We start from the raw sequence: 19,726 nt of genomic DNA, 5'->3' as shown, positions 1-19,726 counted from the left end.
ATTATAATGGTATTAAAAACACATGAACAAAAATCACTTGCAGCCACAAATTACTAGGACAGTAGTTCAAAACAAAAACACATATTAGTTTCTCAAACTCCGCTTATCATTTGTGCTTTTTCATCTGTGAATATGGGAACAGGCACAGCATGTTGTTCCTACTATTATTCAAATAAAGATCTCGATACAACAAGTTCCAAAGTGGATCATGCAATGCACCAGGAGAAAGGGGCAGTTCTTTGCCAGCAGCTGATTGCCACGTACAGATCTGGGACTGCTTAAATCCCATTCACATGCATGCAACACCCATTTAATTAGGCCTTTCATCCTGTTGATGCACGTGCAAATCGTGTATCCTTGCTCATGCTCTACTGCTCTGGATCAAACCCCTATCATTAAGGAAACGTGTAACCTGGGCAAAAAGCCAAGGCACACAGACGACTGCACAGCTCACATCCAAAGAAACAGCTTTTTAAGTCGAACTTAACTCAATACAATCGGGATTTGCTTTGTAAATAGTCATTGCATTTTCAAACTTGGTGAAGCTTCTCCTGATTTACATTTGTGGATTTCTTTTGCTTTCATTTAGTATCACCAGCTTTTGATGGCTTTCTAGCTAACTGTCAAGTGGAAGGTTCTTATGACGAAACCAACAGAGGGCATGTTTTGCAAACAGAAGTCCTAAGGTCTAAATCCTGTTGTCGCAGGAAGGAAGACTGGGAAAGACATCTGGCTTGAGGACCTGGAGAACCAATGCTAGCCTGTTTATACAATTCTGGGTTAGATGGACCAAGTGTGTAAGAATGCAATTCTAAGCAAACTTACTCTTGGGAGTAGACCCTGCTGAACCGAGTGAGGCCTGCTTTTGAGGAGACATGCACAGAATTGCACTGCATCAGGTTAATAGGAAGGATAGGCAAGGGGTGAGAAACATTGCTTGCTTCCAGATATTTATCTATTTTCTTTGTAAAAAGCACCCTCTATAATTTTCTTGAAGAATAAAAGGTAATTGTTAAATACAGTACAAATGTGGAATCTCCCTTGTTAACATCACAAAATCTGAGCCATGCCATCTAGTTTCTGGCAGATATTTCTATTTATTTAAGACATATTTTTTTTGCACCACCCCATTGCATATCAGAATTCACGGCAGTGTACAGATATGACCACCACAGCTATGAATATCAAATAAGATGCATGACATGTGATTGATGCTGTGGGTTGTACCCTATGAAAGTTCATGGCCAGATATCCAATATAGCTTGATCTGCATGAGAAGGAAGGCAGTAATGCAGTGGCGGAGCCCTGAAGAACTGGCAGAATGGATGATAAAATTTCAGATGAAGGCAGGGGAGGCATAATTTTTTAATCCTTCCCTGTGGGGGGGGGGAATATTCCTGAAAATAAGAAAACTAGCAGAGCCAGAAGAGAGCTGGGAAGGAAACCTACGTGTGCTCCTCCCAAAACATGAGGGAACATTAAAAAAAATATTATTCCCACTTGCAACCTGCAATGATTCCATCTATTCTACCACCTTCGTTCAGTTGCATGTACAGTGGTACCTCGGGTTACATACGCTTCAGGTTACATACGCTGCAGGTTACAGACTCCGCTAACCCAGAAATAGTGCTTCAGGTTAAGAACTTTGCTTCAGGATGAGAACAGAAATCGTGCTCCGGTGGTGGTGCAGCAGCAGCAGGAGGCTCAATTAGCTAAAGTGCTGCTTCAGGTTAAGAACAGTTTCAGGTTAAGAACGGACCTCTGGAACGAATTAAGCACTTAACCTGAGGTACCACTGTATAGGCCAGCCCTTAAGGAGCCATAAGATTATTTGGCCCAGTTCACACAGGTTGCCAGGATACTACCCCTACACAGGCTGAAGAAGTGAGTGTTAGGTCACAATGCATGTTAGGTGACTTGGGCTTCTGAGGGTGGAATCCCTCTCCTCCCTGATGGTGCCAGCCCAGGAAGTTACATGAACACAGTCATCAAGTTTATAAAAGTATATGCTTCTATCATTCTCTCCATAAAGCGGCCCTTTCTGTTTCCCCTTATCGTTTTGTCCTGTTCCAATTCATGCATCTTTAATGATTAAGAATGTGTTCTCCTTCCTTCTAATGTATTCTTCCTCCATTTTATATGTGGGTAAAGGATCCCCATACATGCTCCCCGCTCGCAATCTTCTGAAACCCTACCTCTTCTTTCCGCCTCTTTTTATAGACAAAATTTAAAATTATTAGGGAGCTGGGATTTTTGCCGCTTTTGTGCAGCAGTACCGCGCTGCAAGCAGCCAGCATTCATATGCGTTCAGTGTAAATAAATAATTGTCGTACCATCCAGTCGAAACTGCGGGAGGAATTCAGAATGGCAGAACATAATTACCCAGCCTGGAAGCCAGCCAGATCACGGTGGTTGACATCCCTGTTCTAGTGAGATCTTTGAAAGTGCAGTGATTAGTTACAATGCTTCACATAATTAAATGAGAATATGAGTGAACGTTCAAAACGGAATTCAGAAATATCTGTCACCAATTCATTATCTACCAGAACGGCAAAATGGTGCCATTTTAGTGATTTATCTTTAATGGCACCAGCACTACAGTCCAAAAATACATGAGCTGGAGCCATCGTTTAAATACACGAGGAAGGCGGGAGACAAACACATCATAAAAAAAAGAAGACATTTCCCCCCTGTAATTTGGGAGTTGCTTTAAGAAGCAGTAAATGCCCTATCGCAGAATTTCATTAATTCAGCACAAGATTGGCACAGTAATTACTAGGAATAATTTTTATTGGTAAAATCTTGGAGAAAAGCTGTTTTGTTTGGTTTTTCCACCACCATGAGGGAAAAACAAATCACCTCATAACGTTTTTAATTTTAACAAGTTTTCATCAATACAAATTAAGCGGCACATAATAAGCTTCGGCAACATATTCAGATTGTTATTACTTAAAAACATCAGATCCAGATATTAAATTTATTATTAAACTATGGTGCCATATCTAAAAAGGCAATTCATTAGTTAATATGAAGATATGTAATTGGGTACTGATTGCCTCTCACTATATTTAAGTAGTGGAGAGAATTTAGCAATGGAGCAGCGTCTACTGATTAAAAGCTGCGGAGGGAGGGGGAAATCAAGCACGACAAGATGACAAAAAGATTTGGGGAGGGAGGGCTTAAAAACAAACCCACAGCAACAAAATGGCAGCGAAGGCTGTTCCCTGCACCCATGCTGTCATGTGATGCAACTGTGCCGTGAAATGCCAATGGGAGTTGGTGCACAAAGTTGGTGGCACCTAGGCTAAGGCTTGGATCCTAACCTCCCCCCCCAATCCCATAAACTGAAGACGAGTTGTACTCCATGCGTGCAACTCTCCTACTGCACGAAATGAAATTTACAATCTGGGTCTATTTTATATCTGCTCCAAGACTGGATTCTGTTCCTAGATTGTATAAAAGGTTCTACTCAGTTGCAAACCAATATCTTTTAATGATTATAACGTACTATGACATATTGTTACAATTAATTAGTACACATCCTTGTTCAGGAAATGTATGAAGTATACAATGCCAAAACTGATTTAAATCAATGGCTTACAGTACAGTCAAACGCACACCAGGTCAGAAGTGAGTCCCAATGAGTTCGGAGGGACTGCAAGGTAGGTGTGTAAAGGGATCGCAACCTTAGATCATTTTTTTTCTTGGCAATTTAAATAATGGTTTTAACTCGCCTGGATTTAAATTAATCCACTCAGTTTCCTGGACAAAGAATGTGCCATCTGTAATAAATACTGAAGTGGTTGCCCTTGCTTTAGGAGGGAGGAGTGCAAAGTAAAAGTCAATGTATCGTGTATACAGAAGGCCCATGGTTCAGTCCCCAGGATCTGCAGTGAAAGATTTTTAGGGCAGATCCACACCATATATTCAAAAGTGCATCCTTCAGTATACCTGAAGGAGCATCTCCACCCCCATTGTTCTGCCCGGACACTGAGGTCCAGGCACCCGCCCTGTGGAATGCCCTCCCATCAGATGTCAAAGAGATAAACAACTACCTGACATTTAAAAGACATCTGAAGGCAGCCCTGTTTAGGGAAGTTTTTAATATGTGACATTTTAATGTATTTTTAATCTTTGTTGGAAGCCACCCAGAGTGGCTGGGGAAACCCAGCCAGATGGGCGGGGTACAAATCATCATCATCCACACATTTAAAGCCCTCGACTTCCCCCAAAGGGGAACTGTACTTCGTTGAGGGTACTGAGAAGTGTGTATTTGTAAGGGGCAAGCCACACTTCCCAGGATCCTTTGGGGCAAGTAATGTGCTTCAAATGTGTGTTGAATGCGTTTTAAATGGTGTGGATCTGCCCACCGATAACAATAGGGCCAGGACAAATTTGCCTTAGACCCTGGAGAGCGGGTGTCAGCCAGTGTAGACATGTTTTGACTAGATGAACCAATATTTCCATAAAAGGCAGCTTCATATAGAAGATTACTGTATGACTCGAATACTATATTATACCATTAACACAGTGCTCCTAAATATTATTCTGTAATTTGATTATTTAATTCCTATACGGCTTAATATGTTGAAAAAATATCTCTTAAGTGGTGTACAAAAAAACTGAAGCGACAACAGAACAAAATATTACAATAATAAACAGTTTTGTACAGAAATGTTACATTAATCCTAAACTACTAATATATATAAAATCAACATCAATTCCTTTTCCTTCTGACACACATTCAGCCTCCGGGTTCTCACCCAGGGTCCAAATGAACACTCAGCTCTCAAAAGTCTCACAATGAGACTCTACCCATTTGTCTGAACTCCCCTGAAATAATTGTAGGAAGCAATGTTCTGTTAAGAGACTCTCACCTCAAGCAGCACTCTAAGTTTTGTTTCTGTTTTTTAGTGAAAATAGCACAGAAATAGGTCAAGTTTCCCCTTAAATTTCTCCTATGCACTTTTCAATAATACAACAAGCCGTCTAGGGATCACTGAATTGGTAGAGTCTCTTAATCTCAGTGTTGTAGGTTCAGGCCCCACATGGGGGGGGGGTCCTGCATGCAGGGGGTTGAGCTAGATGACCCTCAGGGTCCCTTCCAACTCTACAATTCTATGATTCTATGAAAAAAGGCACCAACAATGGGAAACGTCTCTGTTTGCTAGGGGCAAAACGGGGCATTAATGAAGAATTCTTTGTGATATCACTCATCGCTTAATGCAGTTCTTTGGTAATCATCTAATGTAACATCTGGGAGGACAAAGGGGTGAGTATGTTTGCTAATGTTTGTTAACATTTCCTTCTCTCCCCTTTAAGTTGCCTGGTTACGTCTCATCCAACTAATCATAAATGCAATACCTGAAAATTCTGTGGGTTTTGAATTATTAGATCAGGGGTCAGCAACCTTTTTCAGTCTCAGACCATGTGGTGGGCCGGACTATATTTTGAAAAAAAATATGGATAAATTCCTAAGCCCCACAAATAACCCAGAGATGCATTTTAAATAAAAGGACACAATCTACTCATGTAAAAACATACTGATTCGAGGACCATCCGCAGGCCGCATTGAGAAGGTGATTGGGCCACATCTGGCCCCCAGGCTTTAGTTTGCCTACCCCTGTATTAGATTTTCCTATCGTGGAAAACAGCCAAAACTGTTGACTACTAAAGGGTATCTCCTGTTTCAAGATCCACCAATTGTTATTTGCTTCTAAGCAGTTAGTACAACACCCCTAAGAGCAACCTGTCTACATTCATAAAAGTCAACTTCAAAAGAAGAGAGAAAACCCCAAACCTTGCTCAAATCTAACAAGGACCACTGAATCTCCTTTTTCCCAAGGTACCTGATTTGCCAGTGAAGAAATGGAACAGGGCACAGAGGATGTCCCTTTCCTCCTGTTTTCAAATAAAAAGTTGTTTCTAAGAAGCATTGTTACTGTCACAAAAAGGGACCTCAACTTTGCCACTGGACTTTGTATAGCCTAGCAGCAAAGCATATTCTTGCTGCTGTACCAGAGCAGGATTAACTTGTGGCTGCGCAAACTTGTTTGATGAGCCTAGCAAAACCCCAAAGAGATAGAGGAGATAAGATTTAAGGCAGTTTGCGAATAGGAGGCGTTTTAAAGGTTTGTACTTCCTTTAACCTTAGGTACAGCTTCAACATTTTTCACTCAATTATTATAGGAATCACAATTGCCTTCTCGCTCATTTCTTTTCTCTGAGCTAATAAAGTAACTGGCACAGGTATGATCGATTCACGCTCCTTACAATTTCTGTCCCAATCCTAAATGATATACAACCAAAAATTTAAAAAAAGAACAAGGAAGAAATACCTGTATAGTAACTCCAAAGGTCCGTGACTTGCTCCCCTTAAAAGTGGAACAGCAAAATACAGAGTCTGGGAACATGTGAAACCTATTATGTGTTATGGCGATTTCGTCCTGTCTGCCTAAGCCCCTTTTCTCCCAGGCACAGGGTAACAGCTATCTGTTGTGACTGGGAACAAAGGTAATTTCCCAGAGGAATGCTTAAATATCATTGTTGAATTTGTTCTCTCCTAAAGCTTCTTGAAGAATAGCCATTTGCGTTCAAGGTCATGGTTTTTAACCCATAAAATACTCAGAACAGTTTGGGGCCTTAAAAGAATTGCCTAGAGGTTCGGGGTGGATAATTGTAGTTGACGTATCTTCTCAGGCAGAACTCGGGTGTTCAGTGCTGTGTCAAGCCAAGCAAAATATGCAACTGTGGGAACTAAGACATGGCCCCAACCTTCCCAAATTTTCGTTCCAAACCAAGTTGCACACGGAACAGTTTGATGCTTCTTAAAACAACTAAAAAAAATCTAGGGCCTCCTTCAGAGCAACAAGGTATATGAGCAAACACAAGTCAGAGACACAGTTGGGGGGAAATACGTACACAGCAAGTATGTTGATAAATAGTCCCAGTGCATTTTGATGTTTTATACACTTCTTACTCTATAATAAAGAAACATGTTTCATAAAGTGTTTGGTCTGAAATAGGTATCTATTTTGCACCCACAGTACAAAAAACATTTTCATGCAAGGAAGACACAGAAGCAGTTTTTCACCATGTCTCATGCTTGTTTTAGGGTGAGGGTGGGGAAACCTTTGCCCCTCCAGATGTTACTGAACTACAACTCCCAACATTCCTGGCAGCTGGCCATGTTTTCAGGGGCTGATGTGAGTTGCACTTCTGCCACATCTGGAGGGTCAAAAGTTCCCCACCTGTTTCAGGGCATTCAGAGAACTCAACTATCTGGTGGTAACAGTGACTGAAAAATAGTCCTTGATAGCAGACTAATGGGACAACTCTAACCCCTAGCAGGCAGCAGCGGGGGCTTAATTAGCCACTGTTACGTCAACAGCTGTTCCACTTGCAAAAGCCATGGCGGAAGGATTATTAAAAAAACCCTCTTCGCCATGCAAGCTGTCGTACCCCCATCAGAAGTCAACAGATCTAGGCTGGGCTAGTGTCCACCCGTCTCATTTAGACCCCCTCCAGCATGGTGGATCAGAGGTTTTGATTGCTGGGTGAGACACAGGACTGGAATGTTTTAAAAGGACACACACACACACACACACACACACACACACATAAATAAAATATTCGTCCCCACCACTACCACCCAACATGGACTGTTTATGGGCTCTAAATAGTTCCCAGCAGCAGTGGTACTTTCCCCTTGGCTTGTCCCCCTCTTCAACTCCCTATCTCTACAACGCATTGCTTCCTCTGGTTCCTGTTTTACAGATCATTCCCTACTTTGCTCAACTTCCTTTAGCCACTGTCTCTTGGCCAGCTCTTCTAGGATTTCTCTTCCCTTAGCAAAGAGCACTGTGAGTTTCTTCAGAACCAATTCTCTTATTAGCCCTTTGTGGCAGCACTTCTCTTTTTCTCAAATCCAATTCCCCCAGCTCTAGCCGTAGGGTCCTCTTTCTCAGTCCACTGCCTATTCTGCCTTCAGCGTCCTTGTTCCTGGTCTCCCTGATCATTATATTCCTGGATCCTTTGCCCAATCCTCCTTGTGTGACATTTGAATCCCAGCCATACAGACAACTTTCCCTTCTCTCACAGAAGCTGGACTGCAAGCTATTTATTCGATGTCACTGAACCAATTCAGCCAATCATGCTTCATTACCACAAGTGCAGTACAGTATAATAAAAACGTATAATAGGTACATTTGTTAGGTTATTCTTTCACAAGGTTTCAAGGCAGGTTACCAACTACCAATTCAGTGTTGCTCAGGGTTCCTAAGCGACTCCACATCTCTTTCACAGCAGTGAGATTTGGTATGGTTGTCAACAAATTAAAGAATGTTTAGCTGATTAATTATCTGCCTTTTAACCAATTAATCCATTGTGTTTATATTCATTTGTGCTGTATGAAACTTCTACTAGTGTTTTTAGGAGACAATGAGAAAAGTATAGTGTAACTTAACAAAGGTAGTACTTATGGTTATGAGGAAAAAACATCTTAAGTATTTTCATTTTATTTCACAGTAACATACAATAACCCCAACAGATACAAAAGAAGTATACCATTCATTTACCAACCCACGGATTAAAATTTCTCTCCAACCAATTAATCAACTAAAGCTTTAGTTGATTCAGATTAGTCTACAGATTAAACAGATTAAAGCCCTACTACTCTGTGTTCCGAGCTATAATACTACAGCTCCACAAAGATTGATTGGCAGCAGATAAAGGACAAAATGTACAACTTCACAGAATGTACAATGACAGTTTAGAAACCAGTGCCACAAGATGCAATGCTGATCACTGGCTTGGATGGCATGATGACAGGGCGGCCAATCAGCCACAACAGCAAAATACAACCACCAGGTTTGGAGCTCGTGTGTGTGTCTAGCTATCAGTTCCTGCTGTGGGTAATCAGGAAGGGAAGGCTGTTGCCTCCACGCACTGCTTGTGGTCTCCTTGAAAGCATCTGGCTGGCCACTGCAGGATGCAATGCTAGACCAGATGGACCTTTGATCTGATCCAGCAACTAGGTCCTTATATACTTATTCAGAGGTATTCGTTACTCCCAATAGTCTCGGCAGTTCTGCTGCTCAACAATCGAATATATCCAGCGCTCTTGGGGCTCCCTTTTTGTAATTCAAATGTTTCCTTGTGCCTGGATCCGTAAGATTTGATTATTTCAAATTTGTATGTTCTAATCTCATATCACGTGGTCAGTGTGCTCCTCTCCTTTCTGTTCTTTGTCTCTCTCAGTTGTCCTTTCCCTCTCACATTTCTTATATGCATCTACTCTTCCTTTAAAGGTAAAGGGACCCCTGACCATTAGGTCCAGTTGTGACCGACTCTGGGGTTGCGGTGCTCATCTCGCTTTATTGGCCAAGGGAGCCGGCGTACAGCTTCCGGGTCATGTGGCCAGCATGACTAAGCCGCTTCTGGCAAACCAGAGCAGTGCACGGAAACACCGTTTACCTTCCCACTGGAGTGGTACCTATTTATCTACTTGCACTTTTACATGCTTTCGAACTGCTAGGTTGGCAGGAGCAGGGAACGAGCAACGGGAGCTCACCCCGTCGCGGGGATTCGAACCGCCAACCTTCTGATTGGCAAGTCCTAGGCTCTGTGGTTTAACCCACAGCGCCACCCGCGTCCCTACAACTCTTCCTTTAGACAGCTGCATTTTGTCAACTTTCAAGTCCCAGCTCTCATTTCCTATGTCTCCACCCTCATCAGCTACTGCCTTCTCAAATGCCTGTACCCTGCTTTTCCAGGTCTTTACTTTTTCTACCCCTTCTCCAACAGACCCTTTTGCCTGCCCACCTCTTCCCAAGCATGAAAACAGCATGACCAACATCTACCAAGGCACCATCTCTCTCCCTGTCTCAAAGAACCAGTACTTCACCAGTCAAAGCTGGGCAGGTGAATGAAGGAGGACACTGGATGACTTACCCCCTAAATGATTTTCAAGGCTACACCAATGCTGTTTACATGGCAGAAACACATGCTTACATTTGTCAGTCCTTCCTCCTTGCAATCTCAAATTGTGTTTTTCTAGGACTGGTCAAGCCACTGCTTGTTTTCAGCTTAGCTCCACCTACCACGACGCCTTATCTCCCGAGTGCTTACACATGTAAACCACTGTGACTGGAACCATTTTGAAATCTGATGTATCAATTACATACTGAACTGAAAATTAAACTCGTCTCAACAGAGGCCACCGCAGCTACCACCTGGACCTATTCAGTGCTCACTGCAGAACAACATGCCAATTTTTAAAGCTGTCAGTTATATCAATTAAGCATCTCTTTGCTGAAAGGCAAGTGTAAAGGTCAAAGTGGCTGATGGAAACAAGGAGGAAACAAAACCTTCTGCACTGTCAGACAGGGCACAGTGTTGGCCTTGCAGTTGCTTCTGTCTCATTCTGCTTCTAAGATGCTTGGGGCTAATAGACTTGCCTATTGGACAACTTTATACATACATTTGGGCATGCTGTTGCGTTCATTGTCATCGAGCACATGATGCTTAACAGCAGAAAACACCTACTATGGTTTTTTTGTGTTTTTTGCCTTAACCGATGGTCAATGTTTTGTTTTTAACTATTTATTTTGTGCTTTCATCCTGTATTTTTATCTAGTGAACCGCTCTGAGATCTTCAGACAAAAGGCGGTATACTGTATAAATCTAATAAATGAGAAAACACACAACTCCCTGTCTCTTTCCTTTCTCCTTTGCTGAATGGAAGGAAGCAAAAGTGTAGTACAGCAAGCAAGGATTTTTTCAAGAGACAGGGACACACTCACTCATTCAAATAAAGAAGGCTTGGAGACACAAAACAAACCAAAGTTCTCAAACCTACGGGGAAGATAAATTTGGGAGCAGAACTGGAGTTCATGGAACTTGTTGCAATCCAGCACTTCTCATCAAGATGGTAGCTGATGTGAAACTCAAGAAACTAAAGATTCCCACCACCAATATATCTGTCACTGGAACACTGTAGTAGTAAGTTAGAGGACTGATATTCCTTGTTCATCCTTAGTTCCAGGGAATGGTCCAAAAGCAGATGAGGCATCAAAGGAGCAGAAGCTCTGCAGGTCTTGGTCTGGCCATGGGAGCCCTATGAGTTCCATGATGGAATAAAAGTGATGTATAAATGTAATAAATAAATATTAACCAGGTCCTGGAAAAGAGGGAATGAACTGACCTCAATATAGTTCCCTACTTAGTACCATCAACAAGCAACTGTGCATTTAGCCCCATATTGTCGCTTATGGGTGGTATCCCTGAGCTGAACAATTTTCCAGGACTATTTGTCAAATAACTTGTGTAGTACCATAGATAGATAGATAGATAGATAGATAGATGATAGATAGATAGATAGTGGCATTATTGCACATTGTAAAGGCAGTACTTTGAAAAGAAAATGGATTTTTACAATCTCAGAGGAATTTGTTCTTCTTAATTTCACATGAAATTATGCACATCCTAAATAGGCAAGAGAAAGGCTGAGCTGGGAGGTAATACTTGCATGGATAAACGAAGAAGGAATAAGAGACACGTGAGATGAGTGCATATTAAGGATTTTTGTTTGGTGGGGTGTTTATTCAGTGACAGTTTTAATACATTTTCTGAATCTGAGGGAGCAGAATGTCATGGCACAGACTTTCCCCCAGCGAGATAGATATAGAGATATATATATTTAATGTAGATTTTACAACACAATTCTATGTGATCTATAGAACAGAAAGCTTACACCCTTTGAAAAGTATCTACTTATCCAGAATCTTACAGAAATACATTAAGTACAAGTGCTATTATACCATGGCATCAGCATACATGTCACCTTCCCAGCTTCCAGGAGCTCTGTGGTTCTTTTGGGGGGAAGTGTTTACTCTCAGAGTTCTGGCTTCCTTCTCATGTACTTTTACACGGATAAACAGTTTGCAGAATTCCACCGTTTATTTTACTTATTTCATTTCTATCCCACTGGCTTCCAAAGAACTCAAGGTGGTGTACACAAAGTTTCTCTGCAGTCTCCCATCTGTGCACTGACTTACACTTGCTTAGCTTCAAGCATGGAACGTGTATCACTAAATAAAATTAATAATAATAATATGCAACTCTGCTAATTATTAAAGAATGAAAATAGCAGCCATTCCAAGCATTCGTAAAATTATAGAAATGTGAAGGCACCAACATGAACAATGGATAAGGGTTTATGGAGCATTAAGCCACGGTATGAATTACATTTGTGGTACAAACAACTATGATTATTTCCAATCAAGTGTCATGGTTGTTCTATAGTGTTCATGTTTAATTTGTGGTAAGTTTAAACCACTTGTTGATGGGTTTGGTTTGTGTGTTATTTTTAAAATTAAAATAGCCATTAATTGGAGGGATGCTACATATTTTGTAATAAGCCACCACGGCAGCAGGCAATTAGCTTCCAATATAATAAAGACACACTGAATAACTACTTACAAATAAACCCTAAGAATTCCAACATATACCAATAAGGATAAGAGATAAGTGTTTATTCATAGACCAACCAAATATATAATAAAGTAACAGATCAACAGGAAACAGAATGTCCTAAAGTGTGAAATATTCTGCAGCGTTCTCACATTGCAAACCGTAAGGTCCCCCATAAACATTTCCAGGCAAATTAACAAATATTTATTTTGCTCTCAATAAATGCATAAAATGGAAGCCTATGAAACCGACAATTCTGACTGTATGTTAAACTCATATAAAAGAGACAGAATTTTTTTTTGCATTCTCTTAAAACACCAGTACATGCTCCAAATGGCTGGTGAGAGAAGCCTGGGCTTTTGTGATTAATGAAAAATGAACTAACTACTGGTTGACTTTTGTTACCCTCAGACCTACTCGTCTCAATTTTTCTGAAAAGCAAATCGAACAATGCTTGAAATTAAACAACAAAAGATTTCTTAGAAAAGATCTCCCTTTCTTCTGTCTTGCTATCTGACCTGCAGGATGATTAACCTAGAAGGTCAAAATGCAAAGTAAAATTGCCCTACACCATAACACATCAATATCTGATTTACTGGCAGTTTCTATATTTTAATGCCATTTAATCAATTAGTGTTTCTTAAGCGAGTGCCATTTCTACTTCTGCAAAACAACTGATTTATGGAAGACCCATAATCAAGCAATTCTGTTGTTCTTAAACAAGAAAGCATTTCCAAGGCCCTAGTGCCGGAAAGGGCGTGCTGCTTTGTTTTGCTAACAAAACTGCGCCAGAAAAAAATACAATGAAATACTGCATTACTGATTTCTCCAAAAGCACCTTACGTATAACCATTTACACATTGCCTGGCCCAATTTCATTCCGCTCCAACATTTACTCATTTCCATACTTTCGGTTATCATCCATTTGCGAACATTAATCTGGTTTAATTTATTCTAGTGCATTCCTTACACTAATATAAAATTGGCTTGTGCTCAGAGTTCTTTTGAGAGTTCTGATTTAATCTTCTGCTGTAAAGATGCCCCCAAGTAACCCCACACCTAGCACACTGACACAGCTATTATATATGTTATGGCTGAATAAAGGAACGCCTAACATTGAGAACTAAGAATTCAAAATGCTTATTACCCCAAGCCCAGCATAAATATAGCCCAACTTTAGCTCTGAGAAAGACTGAAGGGTGAACAAGGAGACTTCTAACAAAATCCTTACAAAGATGTAACTGCTCATAGATGTTACTCTGTGTTAGACAATATAGAAATAAGGGTTGTATTCCTAGACACAGCAGCAAGTCTCCAAGGTCGTTTTTAAATGGAAATGCCAGAAATTTAACCTGGAACCTTTTGCGTAAATAACATCTGGGCCGAGGGCACTTCCACCTCTCCAACTGTCTTAGTGGCATCTCGCCTATTTCCCAGGCTGAACAACACGGACTTCCAAGTTTTCCATTCTAATGCTCCTGCCCTCCCAAATTTCTGTTGCGTTCTGAAAAATAACGTTGACTCTCCTTCAGAATAATCTTGTCTCTCCTTCATTTTATTTGTTTATTTAGGACTATTTATGCCCCTTCTACCAACCAAAGTCCTCAAGGCAGCTCACAATATATTTAAAACACAATAAAACAGACAGTGATGCAACACTTTGTTCCTGATTACGGAATCCTACTACTCAGAGGTTGTTTTTTTAAAAATGTTCTATAGAACACTTGCACTATGCCACGTTGTAAAAAATGTTATCTAAAAGCAGGTTGTTGCGAGTTGCCATGGGGCGCTGTTAAAAAACTGAATCCCACTCCAAATTCCTGTTCCAACCACGAAAGTCAATAGGTGGTCCTCTCTGTCATCTCTCTGTCTAACCTAGGTTCCAGGATTATTGTGATAGTAAATGAGGTTAAGGATAGTAAAGGATTTTGCACATGGAAAAGTGTAATATAAAATTTGAAGCTCAGTGTTCTACCAAGGCTTGTGCTGTCCAAGTTATTTTAGAAACAGACCAAACTCTAAAGCCACAGCTGTCATATCTTCTGCCATTTATGTGACATTCCTCATAAAGAAACAGAAAGTAATCTGTTTCTGAAGAGTATTGTGCAACCAGACAGAAAGATCAAGGCCTGTAGTGCCTGGTTATCATTGTTTATATGTACATCATTTGAAACGGCAATATAAAAGGAAATCCCTAAAATCCCCCACCTGAATAAAATTTGAGTTCTCCATAGGATTTTGCACATGGAAAAGTGTAATATAAAATTTGCAGCTCCGTGTTCTACCAAGGCTTGTGCTGTCCAAGTTATTTTAGAAACAGACCAAACTCTAAAGCCACAGCTGTCATATCTTCTGCCATTTATGTGACATTCCTCATAAAGAAACAGAAAGTAATCTGTTTCTGAAGAGTATTGTGCAACCAGACAGAAAGATCAAGGCCTGTAGTGCCTGGTTATCATTGTTTATATGTACGTCATTTGAAATGGCAATATAAAAGGAAATCCCTAAAACCCCCCACCTGAATAAAATTTGAGTTCTCCATAGAAATTAGGAATTACAGAATTATTAGGATATCCCCAAGCTGGGTATAAACAACAACTAACTCTTCATAGAGCACAATTTGGAGGCAGGGCTGATTACCACTAATACAAACAGCATAAAAGTTGGCAATAAGATACCCCTTAAAAATATGTACATCTTTCCAATAAGGGTTATGGGCTATCTACATTTTCTGTATTAGTGAATGGAAGGAAGTGTGGTGAATAACCGTATTTTTCCATGTATAAGATGCCCCCTATTTTGGGGGACTCCAAATTAAGAAAACACCCCTCAGCACCACCCGTGCATAAGATGAGCCCCAATTTTAAACCTATTTTTTTTTGTTAAAAAAACAACCCTAGTCTTATAGACGGAAAAATACGGTAATTATACCGGATTAAGTATCACAAAATACAAATATGTTATCCTGCTGGTGATGGAGTCATGAAGTCAGGATCTGGCTGAAATTGCTAAATTCTCTCAATGCTGTCAGATGCCCTGCAATATGAGATGCATCCTAAAGTAAGGGGTGTCACATATATGTTCTTTATGTTCATGCTTCATGGGACCCCAGCATATAAAGACACCACAGAATATAATGAAACTCCACAGCTGTGGAGTGCTTCATATTTCATATATCGATATGATAATACAACATAACCTGCTGTATTTCTGTGCTGCAAATTCCACCCTATTCATTACTTGTTTATGGAACAGTTTAAAATAATAAATATTATGGGAATTTAAATGCTGGAATTTGAGCAATGGGCGAAACAAAAATAATTAGGTTTTCATGGAAGAGAAGCAATCTCCTGATCCAGATTCTTATACTGCTGTGGCAGCAGAATATGCATGATTCATTATTTTGGAAATACAACTAAAATGGGTGGGTGGGATCTATATTTAATGTATTGAAATCTTTTAAAAAATATGTTTTCAATGCTTAAAGATGCAGCAGGACCAATTTCCTCAATGTTTTGTTTTATTATGATTCATTAAGTTTTTCAGGGGGGATTACACAGAGTAGCTTTTTTACAATGTGGCATTTCATTGGTGGAATATAGGACTTGGGATTAAAACATCTAACAGATTTATTTCAGTATGGTTTTCGGGGTTTTTTTACCTTTCTACTCAAGCTACACTATGAAGGAGATGTTATAGTAGGAAATGCCTCATCAGAGGACACATAATTAGTTGTAGGACAGGGCTAGAGAAAAGAATGTCTCTGGAGGGAGATGTGTGATGGCTTCACAAACCCACAGAGAAAACAAAACAAGACACCACAGCTCTTGAAGGCACATTTTGAAGCAGTGCTGCTGAAACTAAACAGGCCCAGATTTGATCAACTACCTGGAAACTCCATGTATGCCGCCTTTGGCTACACAAAGCAAAGATGGAATAAAAAAGTAATAAATATATTTACAATCTCATTAAACATTTAGACGCATTAGGCCATTATTCACTTTAGAGGAGCACTGAGAGAGCATAACATGATACAACAGCATGCCAGCATAACTACTCAACTGTTAGAATGGGGTGGGGATCCTTTTTCAACTCGAAGTCCGCATTCCCTTCTAGGGGGCCACACGCAAAAGCTGGCTGGGGCCACTGACCATTCAATGTTGCCTTGTACAGTATGCTTCTTTCTACAAATGCTCACACACATCCCTCTTTATCCTCCAACTGGGCAAGCATTAGTAAAGTTCAAGGCAGGCAGAGCAAGGTTGTTGAGAGGTGTGGTCTAGGGAGAATCCTGAGGGCCTGGCAGAAAGGCCTGTAGGACCACATTTCACCCCACAGTCTAAATTCCCCCTTCCTGTGTTGATGGCACAACCTTATCCTTGCAACACATCGGGGAAGCGTTTGCATGCTTACGTTTTGTGCAACAGGGACAAACCCCAGCCACCAAGTTACACAAACCAGCAGCCTTGAAGAAAGAAGACCTACACTACATTAATTTGGAATAAAAAGCAGTGAAGAACTCCAGTAGACCAGAAACAATCCTTCATCCATTAAAAGGGATGTACACCATGTTAACATGAAGCAACCAGTTAAACAACTCAGTTCAGAATCCATCAAAACTTGATTGAAAGGGTGAGGGAAATCCCCATTTGAGCTTCAAACACTCCTTCACAACCCTTTCAGCGAGGACACCAGTAGCCTTAAGAAGTCAAAACTTATGAACATTATGTTCTCCCGAATATGTACCCATTAACCAGGGCTTTTTTTTCAGCCAGAACTCGCCAGAACTCAGTTCTGGCAACACTGCCATTCTAGAGAACAAGGGAGGTGTTCAAGGAGAGTTCCAGCACCTTGTTTTCTAGAAAAATAGCACTGCCATTAACCTTTATGTTATTGTGTTTTTTAAAATAATAAAAAAAAACCTTTTGGGGAGGGAAATCAAGTAATAACCTGTGCATTTATCTCCCTCTCTTTTTGGCAAACACCCACATCCTGTAGGCCTGACAATGCAGGGCATTCCTGCATCAACCTTTCCCATTTGGGGAGAGTCAGTTTCACCCAAAATAACCCTCATGCACTGCCTTACCCCACGGGGGGGGGAGGTCTTTTTGGGGGGAGGGGGCCAGCTATTCTTAAGCCTTGTCCACCCCTAACAACAATGAGCATAACCTTCCCACCCTTTTCCTTGTCTGAAGGGTAAAACCTGCCCTATTATTCCTCACCAAGGAGGGCCAGGCAGAGAGACCCAACCCACCGTCTCCCCTCACCTTTCTTTTTTGGGGAGGGGGGAAGTGGGCGTGGGTAGGCCCCTCCCCCCTTCCCCCGGTGTTGTGGGGCAGGAGGGCTTTCAAGCAGCCCCGTCTCCTCCCACCTTGACTTTCCCTATGGGGAAAGCTTCCCCTTCTTCTTCCCACCCCACCCCACCCAGCCCGTACCATTACTCGCTCCAAACCTGCCTCCAAAAGCAGCCACAGCCAGACGAGATGGGAGAGGAGGGAGGGACGCGCAGGGAAGCAAACAGGCGTCTTCCGTCTGGGAGGCCCAACCGCGCAGGGGAGGGGAAGAGGAGAAAGGTTGAGGCCGGGGAGGGTTGCGCCTTGCCCGGCGTGCCCAGCCACTCGAGGTCCCGGCTCCACGGTTCTGGGCAGGCCGCAACCGGAAAGTAATTCCCACCACCCTCGCCAACGCCGCTCCCCGCTTGTCTAACACGCGCGCGCACCTTTTTTCCTCTCCCAGGCTCTCCGCCTCTGCCCCGCGAAGCCCCTTCCCCACCTTGCCCGCAGGTACATCAGATGCAACTTTTAATACCGGCTAGAAAACCCCCATAAAATCGTTAAGACCCTCAACAGGGTGTGTTGGGGTGGGGGGGTAGAGAGAATTGTTATGGATGATAAAATCGGCGACCAATGCATTCCCGCCCCGTATTCTTGTTTTGCACGACAAAAAAAGAAACCAAACACGATTCAGGGAAGAAGACGAAAAATACCCAACCAGTGGGCGCCACCAATTATTATTATTATTATTATTTGCAGCCGCGATCTCCACGCACACGCATTTGAGACCTTATATGTGCTGCATGTATCTCATCTGTGCACTGCACGCATATATACATATAGAAAGGGGCATGTTTCGCAGGCTCAATCTCCCCCCATTACAAAAAAAATAAAAGCAAAACCCTTTCCTCTTGTGGGCTCGGGTGTGTACATGATTTTGTAGAGGTTTCTTTCTCTCTCGTTCTCTCTCTTTTTTTTAAGGCGCCATGTTTATAATCCTCCATCATATATTTAAAAAGAAAAAAGAAGACGCCGGAGACGCCGCCTTCCCCTCGCCTCCCTAACCCAGCCACCCACCCTAATCTCTCCCAGAAAGGCGCACATCCTAATCTCTCCCACAGGGCTGTAAATTTCAAAGTCGTGCCTCTCTTTCTCTCTCTCTCCCCCCACAATCGCCCCCCTTTGCTCTCCTCCTCCTCCTCCCCAGACCGAAGAGCGTCTCTCTCACCTTGTGCTCTGGGCTGCTGCTCTTTCTGTGGCTGCAAAAGGAGAGGGAAGGAGAAGAAGAGGAGAAGTTAACCCAGGCGAAACTTTTCAATCCTCTCTTCCCCCAAGGCTGCTGCCTCCTTCCTCCTCTCCTCCTCCTCCTACATATTTCTTCCCCCCATCGGAGTTTTATTGTGTCTGAATTTTTCTCTCTCTCTTCTCTCCCTGTCTGTCCACACTTCCAGCTTTCTGGGGGTAAACAGGGTTTAAAAGAACGGAGCCGCGGATCTTTGGGAGAAGGAGAACTCTAGCGGCGTCGGGTGGAGTTGCCGTTGGCTTCTTTTTCTTTCCGCCCCTCGCTTTATTATGCCGGGTTAAAGGGAGAGAGAGCAATTCAAGAGCACTGGTTCTCCTAACTATTGAAAAGAAAAAAGAAAAAAAAAAGCCATGATAACATACATATGTGCTCTCATCTCACAAAATTAGAAGGTTGCCACGGCGTGCGTAATTTTTGCGCATGGTCCACTCTCCTCTTTTTTGGAGTTCTTTGTCCATCATAAATTAAAAGAGGTGTTTTGGGGGGAGTGGGAGGGAGAGAAGGGAAAATGAATAAATGCAGCCTTTTCAGAAATATATTTGAGATCAAGGGGTTTCTGCAGGCATCAAATGCCAGTGTGTGTGTTATAAAATATACATATATATATAACGAACGTGGATTATTTTATTGGTGGGTTCAGCATGTTTTGCTTCCCATCCCTACAAGTGACAGTGACGAA

General features: G+C 41.8%; 1 protein-coding gene across 7 annotated transcripts in view; it reads right to left on the bottom strand.

Annotated features, from left to right (window-relative positions):
• The window catches only part of ZMYND11 (zinc finger MYND-type containing 11), a 99,777-nt gene extending 80,546 nt beyond the window's left edge, over positions 1-19,231 (bottom strand). For 5 of the 7 annotated variants that reach the window (XM_053359775.1, XM_053359780.1, XM_053359777.1 and 2 more), the window contains exon 1: positions 18,973-19,230. The gene's annotated coding sequence lies outside the window, so the exon portion shown is untranslated. Of the gene's footprint in view, positions 1-18,972 lie in introns of all 7 variants that reach the window. The other 2 variants (XM_053359778.1, XM_053359779.1) reach the window with 1 other exon arrangement.
• Between the last annotated feature and the right edge of the window lie 495 nt (positions 19,232-19,726).

This window comes from Podarcis raffonei, chromosome 12, assembly GCF_027172205.1.
Source record: "Podarcis raffonei isolate rPodRaf1 chromosome 12, rPodRaf1.pri, whole genome shotgun sequence".
NCBI lineage: Eukaryota > Metazoa > Chordata > Lepidosauria > Squamata > Lacertidae > Podarcis > Podarcis raffonei.
This window is presented reverse-complemented; position numbering and strand designations above follow the sequence as displayed.